This window comes from Phyllostomus hastatus, unplaced genomic scaffold (assembly GCF_019186645.2).
Source record: "Phyllostomus hastatus isolate PE091 unplaced genomic scaffold, TTU_PhHast_1.1 phas_scaffold_39, whole genome shotgun sequence".
Lineage (NCBI taxonomy): Eukaryota > Metazoa > Chordata > Mammalia > Chiroptera > Phyllostomidae > Phyllostomus > Phyllostomus hastatus.
Window position 1 is genome coordinate 10,860,587 of NW_025334028.1, and position 13,539 is coordinate 10,874,125.

A 13,539-nucleotide genomic window follows, 5' to 3' on the forward strand; every position below is an offset into this window, starting at 1 on the left:
GATTGCTCTATCCAGCAAAGCTTTCATTTAGAATGGAAAGGCAGATAAAGTGTTTCTCAGATAAGGTCAAGTTAAAGAAGTTCATTATCACCAAGCGCTTATTATATGAAATGTTAAAGGGACTTATCTAAGAAAAAGAAGATAAAAAACATGTATAGTAAAAGGACAGCAAACTCACAATTATTAACAACCATACCTAAAACAAAAACAAAAATAAACTAAGCAAACAACTAGAACAGGAGCAGAACCACAGAAATGGATCACATGGGGAGGGTTAGCAACAAGGTAGTGGGAGGAGGAGAGAGGGGGAAAAGGTACAGAGAATAAGTAGCATAGATGGTAGGTAGAAAATAGACAGGGGGAGGGCAAGAATAGTATGGGAAATGTAGAAGCTAAAGAATTTATGACACATGGACATGAACTAAAGTGGGGGAATGTGGGTGGGACAGGGTGTGCAGGGTGGAGGGAAATGAAGGGGGAGTAATGGGACAACTGTAATAGCATAATCAATAAAATATATTTTTAAAAAAAAGATTACTCTATCCAGCAAAGCTATCATTTAGAATGGAAGGGCAGATAAAGTGCTCCCCACATAAGGTCAAGTTAAAGGAGTTCATCATCACCAAGCCCTTATTATATGAAATATTAAAGGGACTTATCTAAGAAATAGAAGATCAAAAACTATGAACAATAAAATGGGAAGAAACTCAACTATCAACATCTGAACCTAAAAAAACAAAACAAACTAAGCAAGCAACTAGAACAGAAACAGAATCACAGAAATGGAGATCACATGGAAGGTTATCAGTGGGGAATGGGTGTGGGGAGAATGGGAGCAAAGGTACAGGGACAAAGAAGCATAAATGGTAAGTACAAAATACACAGGGGAAAGTTAAGAATAATGTAGGAAATGCAAAAGCCAAAGCACTTATATGTATGACCCATGGACATGAACTAAGTGGGTAGAATGCTGGAGGGAGGGGACTGCAGTGTGGAGGGAAATAAAGGGGAGAAAAAATTAGATAAATGTAATAGCATAATCAATAAATACACTTAAAAAATAATACAGGACATAAGAAAGCCAAGAGTGACTCAGGCAGGGGCAGCAGCATCCTAACAGATTTTACTAACACTAAAAGATTCTGGTAAGGTTCCACTCTGTAAGTTTTTACAAGAAAATATCCTTCTCAACTATTACCCTGTTATACTCAGACTTACGTCACTGTCTTAAAAAAAAAACCCAAAAACCATGGCTTAAGGGAATGTTTATACACATTTAGCTCCTCTATCTCTTGATCCAAATTCAGTATCAGGAGACACATGTCTTCACACTGGGCCAAAAAAATAGGTATCTTCCAGTAAAATCCTTCTACCTCTTGCTTCCCAGAGTGTTTCTTGAAAGGCTCATATGTCTGTAGGTACCAGACCTCTCCCAGGCTCTAAACCTGGATCTCTACATATCTACTGGTCATTTCCACTTGTAAACTGAAAAGGTTTAAATTAAATTTATTTTTTCTTGATCCCTCCCTTCTCCCACATAAACCTGGTTTCCTCCCAGCTTTTTGGAAATCATTTTTCTGCAGTCACCTACACAGTAATCTAAGTTAAAAACCTTGCAGATATCACTTTGGATTTCACTTCACTTATCTCTCACCTCATAGTCAGCAAGTCCTGCCCTATTTACTTGTACCACGTGCCCGAAATCCAGTCCTTGCATATCCATTGTCAGAAACTATTCTCTCCCACAATAATTTCAGTAGTCTCTTAGTTGCCTCCATTCTATGCCTACTCAATCTATACAGGCAATATTACCACCACACTAGGGGTGCCAGACAAACTAAAGAACATCCTGTATTTTTATTTGCTAAATGTGTCAGCCTCGCACCATACTCATCTTTCTAAACACATTTCTGATCATGTAATGTTTCTCTTTAAACTGTCCCCACTTTCTATTGCTGAATTTGTTTTTGGTTTTTGTGGGTGTTGTGTGAGTTCCCTATCCATTACTGAATTAAGGCTAAACTCCTCAGCTCATTACTCAACAAATACTTTATCTATCACTGGTATGTACAAAAACACTTTTGATTTGTGTTGTGAACTATGGAAAATAAATTATAGTCCCTATCCTTAACAGTTTATGAGCTAAAGAATGATCATTGAGCCATGGTTCGGGCAACTCAGATGGACAGACTGTGGTCCTGCATACCAGTAGGTTGCAGGTTCAATCCCATACAGCGCATGTATGCAAGGCAGTCAATCAATGTTTTTCTCTTACATCGATGTTCCTCTCTCTCTCTCTCTCTCTCTCTCTCTCTCTCTCCCCCTCCCTCTTTCTCTCTCCCATTTCTCACTAAAATCAATTTTTTAAAAAAGAATGATTATTCTTTCATTCTTCACACAAAGACACACAAGCAGATACAGAGTGGGAAAGGCCAATTTAAGGTAAAAGTGTAAGAGTAAAGGAGCTCCAGGGGGTTGTAATCATGTTACCTAGATTTTAATTTGACCTTAGGCAAATGAAAACTTTGTTTAAACCCCACTCACACTTTAATCCTAAAACCAATTACTAAAATGAGGCAACTTCTAGGCCCTAGCCAGGTAGCTCAGTTAAAGGCTAGTCCCAAAGTTCTAAAGTTGTGAGTTTGATCCCCAGTCAGGGCACATACAAGAATCGACCAATGAATGCATAAGTAAGTGGAACAACAAATCAGTGTTTCTCTTTCTTTCTTTTTCTCATTTTCTCATCCATTCTCTCCCTCTCTTTCTCTCTCCCCTCCCCCTTCCACTCTCTCTGTAAAAATCAATAAAATTAAATTAATTTAAAATGCAAAAAAATAAGTTAATTAAAATAAAACAGGGCAACTTCTCAACATCCACTCTTGTCACATAACAAAGTCAGTCCTAGCTAATGAAGCTTTTTCTCCAACAAATAAAGCAAAAGAAAGCAAGTTGTCTTTATTAGGTTTCATAGCTGAGGAAAGCAAATGTGGGGATTGCACGACTTTCACAGAATACTAAATGATTAAAGGAAGTAGGAATGGAATCCAACACTTATAACTGTTCTTTCTAAATCTAAACTCATTTCTGAACAGGAAATTAAAATCCTCAATGAATAAAGCAATTTTATTCAAATACACAAACTATAAGGAATGATATAAAATAAAGAAATAATAAGATATAATTAATGTAGGAATAGTTGTTTCAAAGTTTCAAAAATAAAAAGCAATAACCAGTAGATATTCTGAATATCTGCTCCTGGCAAATCTTAAACACAGATTCACTGGGTCTCAAAGAAGTAGTGAGGGTGAAATGATGTTGTCTGGCAACAGTTTTCAAAAGACAACCCTAGAATGTAGAAATGTGTCTAACCCACTTATTTCTTGTGTATGTTGACCAATATTATGGAATTGATATAGAACTATATGAGTATTTGGGGAAACTTTTAATATAAAGCAATTTTGTGACGTTTCTAGAAAGAAACCTAAGAACTGCATGGTAAGAGAGAGGAGAGAAAAAAATGCCTTTTTATTTTACTTTCACCCTTTTATATCTTTTGAATTCTATAATATGTGAATGTATAATTATTCCAAAACTTTTAACAAAAACTTTGGCGTGTGCCCTGACCAGTGTGGCTCAGTTGGTTGGACATCGTCCTGCAAAGCAAAAGGTCACCAGTTCAATTCCTGGTCAGGGCACATGGCTGGGTTGTGGGTTCAGTCTGCAGTCAGCGTGCTTACAAGATCAAAGATGTTTCCACTCCTACTGAAGTTTCTCTCCCTCTCTTTCTCCCTCCTTTCCCCTCTCTCTAAAAATAATTAGAATCTTTAAAAAAATCAATTCATTGTAAATATGTAATGATTTTACTTTTCAAATTAGTTTCCCGAACAAACACTGTTTTCCTGCTACATAGCAGCTCCTCAAATACATCTTGCCTAATTTCATGTTTTTCAGCCAAATATTGTTATTACAACATTATCATTCAGCTATTTCAGACTCAGTCTTGTTCACTTAAACACTCCAATTGTATAGTGAATTAAAACTCTACTTGTCCCATGACCAAGAAGAAGTTAGACTTTCTGTTCTGGACTAAAAACTTAGGGGGTGTGTTTGGCAGGTGTAGTGGGGTGGTGGGCTTGGGAGAATGAGTTCTGGCTCTTTGTCACCTTCATTTTTATTACATTAATTCTGGGCAACAATGGCTCCCAAACTCATAGATTCTCAGAGCCAACTCTCAGGTCTTCAGGAATGTGAGGACTTCCTCACCCCAACTTTGAGGGCAGAGGCCCCCACTCCACAAAGATCTCACTCTACTCAGTTCTATTTCTCAACATTCCAGTAACATGCAAGGCATATCCACAAACCTACTACTCAGGAAGGTCATACAGCCCAAGAATAAAGAACCTGTTTACTTTTCTTTTCAAGTGATTTACTTGAGCTCCTGCCCCTCAAGTACTTGACTTGAAAGAAGGAATAAGCTCTGTAAACCCACTTCCCAAAAGGCTGTCTTTCTCTCCCCAGCCTCCCTTGGGAAGTGGGAACAGTGATGAGACTCTTAGTGAGCCCTGCAAAAGGGTGGCTAACCCCAACTACTGGTGACTATATTGTGCCTCCTGTCTTTGTTTGGGCCTTGACAATAGTTATGTGGCAAAAAAAAAATCCTACTTGATATCCTCTAAGGTTTGTCTATATGCTTGGCTCCTATCAACCATATATGGTTCAGACACCACTGCAATTTCATTTCTAAATGATTAGAATGTTTTCAGAAATAATGAAAACCTAGCTGCACATCAAAATGCCTATGAGGCTTCTTAGCACATCCAGGGCTAGGACCAGGGAATTGTCAAATGACTCAAATATAAGCAGACTAACATTCAGGAACCTCTGGATGAGAATGAGAGAGAGAGACAGACAGAGACAGAGAAGGAGAGAGACTGCTTTAGGTAAAAGATCAGGAGACTATTATTTGGGTTAGTATATAAACCCCATTGACAGATTCACATTTTTATTTCCAACACTTAGAAGAGTCCCTAGCATATAATATATGTACACATATACAGAATAGTTCATATACATATATATAAATATAGGCATATAATATATATTTCCTGTATGAGTGAGTGAATTAGAGAAACACTTTCATTTTATGCTCAGAACAACTATCCATCTCACCAAAATGTACCACCACACACTGGGAAAAGAAGGCTATACCAGAAGAAGTATTTTCTTCTGTAGTCACCTTGATATAAACAGGTCTTTCTGGAACTGGGCTATAAATAAATTAGGGAAGATGAAAATGCTACTTAGAAAAGCTAAGTGGCTACCTAGGTAAGACTTCCCAGGGCTGCCTCACTACCATGAGGAGAATCAACCACACAGGACTTGGAGTTTCCCAGGAGGGAAGATGCTGGGACAAAGATGGGAGCAAGGGACAGTATTCAATGATCTCCATGATTGCCAAGCTAATGATCACTTGGTGCATCCTCTTCCACTGTCCATAACAATATACCTGCCAAAGTGACCAGACCATTTAAATTACAGTGCTAAAGATTTACTAAAAATTTCTCCCTCAATGGCTACCTTTTCTTCACATTCCATTATGTTTATCAAACTAAGATTAACCAGCCTTTGCCTACGCAAGTCATGAAGTAATTTTTATGTGAGCCTACTTCATTACAATCACATTTAAGACCCCTCACTCTGGTATACATTCAAATCTCCTGATTAGAGTATGTGATATACAATGAGATTAGTTAATAAAAATAAAAAATTAAATAAATTTGTAACTCCTAACTAATATACCTTAATATACCTTAGTGATAGGCTCACTGAGAAGGATAAAGAATCTCTTTTCCCCACCATATTGCAGGAAAGAAGCTCTGCTTTTTAAAGGTTGATTGCCTCCCTCACAAGGAGGGAAGTAAATAGCTTTTGGTTTGAGGTCGATGGGAGAACTTTCAGGTTAATCTCCCAGCAAAATTGGTGTGGAGAGAGACGGCATAAGTTGCCACCTGAGGAGATGAGGGGACCTTCTCCAACATGGCAAATTGTGATCTTTCCTGGCACAAAGTGCACAGGGTTGTGGATGGTGAGAGTTGCATAGCATGAGAAGGGGGCTGGACACCGGGCCAGGGAGCCACAGCAAAAGTTTTCACAGACCAGTGAGAAACAGTGGGAGGAGCCACTCCTCTTCGGAATGGATTCCAGAGGCTTCTTTAAGAAGCTTCTGGGCAGCTACTGAAGAAAAAAACCCTAAGAAAGGGGAGGAGCCCTCAATAATGATGGACGTTTGGCATTTCACCATCAGTGTCAACCACTTCCTGAATGAGGGCTTGGAGCCAGATTTTATTTGATTTGGAAAATGAAATGCTGTGATTTTCTTGTGCTAAAGCTTTGCAGAGAAATTTGTATCCCCTCAGGTTTGCCTAAATGATTTAGACCCAGATTACAGACAATCTCTCATGGTTTACTTGTGCAGGTGGCTAATCTACTGCTTGCGGGTAAATTTTATAGGTTTAACTCTCAGCAAGTAATCTTATTTTTCTATAACTAGGAAATACTTCACTCTGTTTCCATGTGCCAACAAAAATCTCTTCAAATACGTTATTATCTACTGTTCACAAAAAGTAGGAAACATATTTAAACCAAACCCGAAAGGCTACAAACTAGTCAATTCCAAATAAAAAATGAAAACAGCTAAATTATTTTTGCTTTCTGACTAATATAGATATCATTTTATATAGAAGTAGCAGCTCCTGTGATTCTAAGAAAAAGAAATTGTTTTTGTTGGCCTTATGTTAAGTAACTTGTTCAGGATTCCACAAGAGAAAATATGTGGAAGAGGTAGCTGATGATTCATTCCTCAGATTTTTTTCTCTTTCTTTCTTCCTAACCTTTATTTTCAGCTGCCACTGAGAGACCACTGGCATGTAAACGGTGGGTAATCTGGTGTCAGATTTCTCTTCAAATTCTTCCCTTCTTGTCCAGGCCTAGGAGAGAAATGCCTTTGGTTACTTCACCACTTTAATATTGTAGTAACTCCCCCACTACTCAAACTGCCTCCCTTTTCCCTACTCATTTTCATCAGATTAAATGATTAAATTTCATCTTCCTAAATGATAGCCTTGACAATTTTACCCCATTCTCCCATCAAAAACCCCTAGTCTAAATCCATACCATTCAAAGAATGCTCAGAGGAACTAAGAATTTCAAAACATTGTGCTTAACACTCTGAGGAACAAGAACTTGAATCAAACAGCTCTGCCTTCAGGCAGTTTATATTTAGGAGATATAAACATTTCCCAACCTACTATAAGGCAAAGTATACTAACTGTTCTAATTAAGGTCAAGATTACGGTTTAGGGGCCAAGGAAAAGGAAAGGATAAAGCTAGCTCCTTTTCTGACAATGCCCATTGCTTACAAAATAATTTGAATCATTTATCTGGCAGTAATAGCACTCATGTAAACTGACACCGTCAACCTACTCCTATCTCCTTTTGCATTCCTTACAAAACCTTCTGCAGACTCAGCCAAACTGGTCTATTTAGCCTCAAAAGCATCTTGCAGTTTCCATCTCTTAATGCCACTTCCTCTGAGTAGATCACCACCCTAGTTCTCTCTGCCTATCCAATTGTTACCTACTTTATTGCTACATTTTCCTTGAAAACTTTCCTAGATCAACCAGCCAGAGTGACATCTCCCTCCCTGGCATCTGAGTCACTAACTGGGGTCGTTCCCTCCACCTTTTGGAATCTACTGTAACCTGCATGCACACTACAACTGTGGGACTCACACGATCCCTGGCCCTTCCTGTCTAATATCTCTGCCCCCAGTCCAGCATCCCATATGATTTGGCACTTTGTTGCCCACATCCTAGTGCTATGCCTGGTCCTCAATCTTCAACTCTGCTTCTAGTAGCTAAGGGGCCTGGGGTCCCTGTTTAAGCTACCTCAGTATCCTGCCCCTACTATAGACACCGCACACCCTTCTCTTCCAACATGTACTTCATGTGTCTCATCCTATAAAATTGCCTGAGGGGAAAAAGCAAAAGCCCAGCACAATTTAAATGTTACTACTTTAGGAATAAAATTATAGCACCACAACATGGATACACCTTGAAAGACATTATGCTAGGTGAAATAGCCCTGCACTAAAGGATGTATTACATGATTCTACTTAGATGAGGTACCTAAAGCAGTCAGATACATAGAAATAGAAGGTAAAAGAGTGGTTACTAGGAGCTGGGGTAGAGAGGGAAATGGGGAGTTATTGTTTAATGGGTATAGAGTTTCAGTGTGAAATGAAGAATAAATTCTATAGATGAATTTAGGTGATGAATAAATTCTGGTGATGGTTAGAGAATCGTGTGAATGTCCTTAACACCACTCACCTGTACACTTAAAAATAATTAAAATGGTATGAGCCCAGCATTGCTCTGATACCAAAGTCAGACAAAGACACCACATGAAAACTACAGGCCAATACCCCAGATGAATATAGGAACAAAAGTCCTCAATAAAACACACAAATTGAACTCAGCAGCACATTAAAAATATCATATACCATGACCAAGAGGGACTTATCCCAGACATGCAATAATTGTTCAACCTATGCAAATCAATCAGTGTGACACACCATATTCATAGAATGAAAGATAAAGCCATATAATCATCTCAATAGACACAGAAAAAAAAACATTTGACAAAAATCAACATCATGATTAAAACTCTCAATAAGGTTGGTATGGAAGGAACTTACCTCAACACAATAAAGAGCATATATGAAAAGCCCACACCTAACATCATAATCAATGTGGGAAAGCTGACAGCTTTTCCTCTAATATCCAGTACAAGGAAAGGGTGCCCACTCTCACCACTTCTATTCAAAATAGTGCTGGAAGTGCTAGGCAGAGCCATTAGATAAGAAAAAGAAATAAACCATCCAAATTGGAAAGGAATCTGAGTTTGCAGATGACATGATTACATGTGTAGAAACCCAAAGGACTCAACAAAAACAGTGTTAAAACCAAGAAATAAATTTGGTAAAGTGTGAAGATAGAAAAATCAACATATAAAAGTCATTGGTGTTTCTATGCACTAACAATGACCTATCTGAAAATGAATTTTTAAAAAGTCCCATTTAACCCTGCCCAGTGTGGCTCACTTGGTTGAACATCAATCTGTGGACCAAAAGGTTCCTGGTTTGATTCTTTGTCAGGACACATGCCTGGTTGCAGGTTTGGTCCCCTGCAGGGCACATGTGAGAGGCAAGCAATGTTTCTCTCTCACATCGATGTTTCTCTTCCTTCTTTTCTTTCTTTCTCTCTTCCCCTCTCTCAAAAAAATAAATATTTTTTTAAAAACTCCCATTTATAATAGGAACACAAAGAATAAAATACTTAAGGCTAAACTTAAAGAGGTGAAAATCTTGTACACTGAATATTATAATACATTGACATTGATAAAGTTAATTTAAAAAGACACAGATAAATGAAAAGACATTTCATTATCACAGGTTGGAAAAAATTAATACTGTTAAAATGTTCCTAACACCCAGTGTGATCAATGGATTCTAAATTGTCCATATCAAGATCATAATGGCAATTGTTACAAATATATTTGAATCCTGGACTTTGAGTGGAGCCTCAGCAGACCCCAAAGACCTATGCAATCTTGAGCAAAAAGAACAAAGCTGAAGGTATCACATGTTCTAGTTTCAGAATATATTACAAAGTTAAAATGATCAAAACAGTAGGATACTGGTATAGAAACTGACATATAGGCCAATGGAGCAGAATAGAGAGTCCTTAAATAAATCTATGAATTTAGTCAACTGATCTTCTATAGAGTGCCAAAGATACACACCCAGGAAAGAACAGTCTCTTTAATAGTGTTGGGAAAACTGGATATCTACTTGCAGAGGAATGGGAGTAAACCCTGATTTCACACCACAAGCAAAATCAGCTAAAATGGATTAAAGACTTTAATGTAAGGCTTAAAACTAGAATTCCTAGATGAAAACATCTTCACATTGGTCTCAGCAATGATTCTTTTTGGCTATAAAATAAAAAGCACAGGCAACAAAAACAAAAATAAAAATAATAACAATAATAATTAAAAGGCAAATTTTATGTCATGTCTATTTTACCATGATAAAACAAATAAACATTTTAACTTAACCATGCACACATAAAAAACAGTGCATCACCAAGAGTTTGGTAGAAAAATCAAAATAGAGATCTATATCAGCACTCATACTTTCAAGAGCCCTAACTAGCTGGCTAAATATTTCCCCCACTTAGATTTCATAAGACTGTAAGACTAAATATTTGTTCCAGGTGTACCTTTGTTCTTTCTAGTTCTTGGCTTTAATTTCCTCTAGGCCACTTTGTGGCCTGATTCCTAACAATATACATTAAAATCATATGTAGAGAGGTTTAATGTCAAGAGCTACTGAACAGATATATTTCACCAAGGCATTACTTCCTGCTCATGGTCCTACCGTTTGATTTTCCCACCCTCTACGGAATTCATGCCCCATGGACTCAACCTCATTTGATCCCAGACTAGTAAGCATGTTTTCCATGAGAGAGAGGGAACCAATTTCTTCTCCTGTGTCAGTGTTTCTCCCCATCTCACAGATACACCACCACTCCCTGCTTGGAATCATGAGTCTTTGGTGCCTCTAAAGATGTAACCTTCTACAGCCTCCTCAGGGATCCTGTTGCCATGACCACTGAATTTATTTACTGTGCAGAACCCAAGTCTCTTCATTAAAACTTGTCTTTCCCACCATGTAATGATACCTTGAATTATTTCCCTTCCTTTCCTAAAAGTCAGAGACACTGTCTTATATACACCTTTATATTTTTTGCAGTGCCTTTGACTGCATATGTCACATTTTAAAAAACATATAACTAGAAGATCACATAGACATTTTCAGGAATCATAATTATCAGTATGGGGGAAAGGTATTTAAATCAACCATTCAATTTCTTCAAATATGAATCTATGTATTTATTTTTTAAATTATAATTTATTGATTATGGTATAACAGTTGTCCCAGGTTTTCCCCTTTGCCATTCCCCAACCCAGCACCACCCACTCTCTCAGGCAGTCCACATACCATTGTTTATGTCCATGGGTCGTACGAATAAGTTCTTCGGCTACTCCATTTCCTATACTATACTTTATATCCCCATGGCTGTTTTGTAACTACCTACTTATACTTCTTAATCCCCTCGACTCTTCACAAATTCCCCCATGTTCCCCCACCAATCTGGCAATTTTTTCTTGTATAAGTCCCTTTAATATTTCATATAATAATGGTTTGATGATGATGAAATCCTTTAGTTTTTTCTTGTCTGGGAGGTTCTTTATACACCCTTCCATTCTAGATGATAGCTTTGCTGGTAGAGCAATCTTGGATATAGGATCCTGCTTTTCATGACTTTGAATATTTCTTGCCAATCCCTTCTAGCCCGCAGTTTCTTTTGAGAAATAAGCTGACAGTCCTAGGGGAACTCCCCTGTAAGTAAATAATTGCTTTTCTGTTACTGTTTTTAAGATTCTTGCTTTATCTTTAACCTCTGGCATTTTAGTTATGATGTGTCTTGGACTAGCCTGTTTGGATTCAACTTATTTGGGACTGTCTGTGCCTCCTGGACTTGTATGTCTATTTCCTTCACTAAATTAGGGAAGTTTTCTTTCATTATTTTTTCAAATAGACGTCCAATTTCTTGCTCCTTCTCTTCTCCTTCTGATACCCCTACAATGTGAATGTTGGAACACTGAAGTTGTCTCAAATTCTTCTTACACAATCCTTGTTTTTTGGATTCTTTTTTTCTTCTAATTGTTCTGATTGGTTGTTTTTTGATTCCTTATGTTCCAAACCATTGATTTAATTCTCAGCTTCATCCACTCTACCATTGTTTCCCTGTATATTGTTCTTTACTGCAATTAGTATATCCTTCATTTCTGAATGGATAGTTTTTATGCTGTTGAGACCCTCACTAAGTTCCTTGCATCTTTGTAACTAGTGTTCTGAACTCTGTGTCTAATTGATTGCTTATCTCCATTTTGTTTATTCTTTTTCTGGAGTTTTGATCTGTTTTTCATTTGGGTAATATTTCTTTGTCTCCTCATTCTGGCAGCCTCCTTGTGTTTGTTTCTATGTATTAGGTAGAGCTGCTATGATTCTCTGTCTTGGTAGCAAGGCTAATGTAGTAGGTGCCTTGTAGGTACCAGTGGCACAGCCTCTCCTATCACCCAAGCTGGGTATTGGAGGTGCACTCTGTAGGCTAAGTACTCCCTCCTCTTGTAGTTGAGTCTTGATTACTGTTGTCAGTTCAATGGCAAGGATTTACCCTGGCTTGTCAGCTACAAGGACTGGCTTGACCACTGACCACCAACCTCCATCCTCCATGGAGGACAAGCTGTGCAGGGGCAGGGTAGTGGTGCTCCGACATGGCCTATAGCTATCCACTTGGTGTGCAGGCATTGGGGTTTCCCAAATGGTGCAGGCCAAGGTCAACACCCACCTGATTTCTGCCCATGACCACCCTGCATATGCTATAAAGTAATCTACATATAACAGCTACTTGTGCTGGGCTTGGAGATTCCCAAGCAAAGCCAAGCTATGAATCTAGACTAACTGCTGCTAGTGCCAGGCCTGAAGCCACTTAGCAAGAGTTACAGGGCCTAGGGGCTTACTGAGGCCAGCTGTTCCTTATTTGAGAGGATTAGGAAGTTGTGAAGCATGATCCAAAACCAGCCATTCATATGGAAAAACCAGGAGAGGTGGGCCCATAAGTTGGGTGGAACAAAGTCTCAGGGGATCTCCTAGGTGGGGCAAACAGTGTTAGCCAGGTTGATTGTGTCTCAGATATGGCACCCACCTGTCAGTTCTGTGGTTTGTTTGAAGAGAGTTCAAAAAAAGGACAATGGCCTCTGCCTGCTTTTCTGTCTGGGAGAAAGCTGTCTTCTAGCTTTTGCCTGGATGCCAGACACTTCAGTTCCTCCCCTTATGCCACTAATGCCTTCCAAGCTGCTACACTGGTGCTGGAGTTCAGAGGGAGTGAGTCTGAGTAAGGCCATGTGTATGTTCTTTAAGGGGAACTACTTGGTGCACAACTCAATACCCACTGATTTTTGCAGCCAGAAGTTATGGGGACTCATCTTACTGGCACTGGAACCCTGGGGGGATGGCTAGTGTGGGGATGGGACTCCTTGCTCCCAAGATATTCCTCCCAAATTTTTATCCACCGCCCTGGATGTGGAACTAGTCTGGTCCACACGCCACCCCTCCTACCAGTCTGGATGGATGTGATTTTTTAAATTTCACCATTGTCAGTCTTCTCTTCAGCTCAATTTCTGATGCTTCTGAGTGATGGTTGTTCTATATTTTGGTTGTAATTTTGATGTGCTTGTGCAAGGAGACAAGCTACATTTATTTATGTTGCTATCTTGGCTGGAAGTCCATACTTTCTCTTGAATCTATTTATTACTTTTAGATTTTGCTCCTATTTAAAGAGTTCCAGTTCC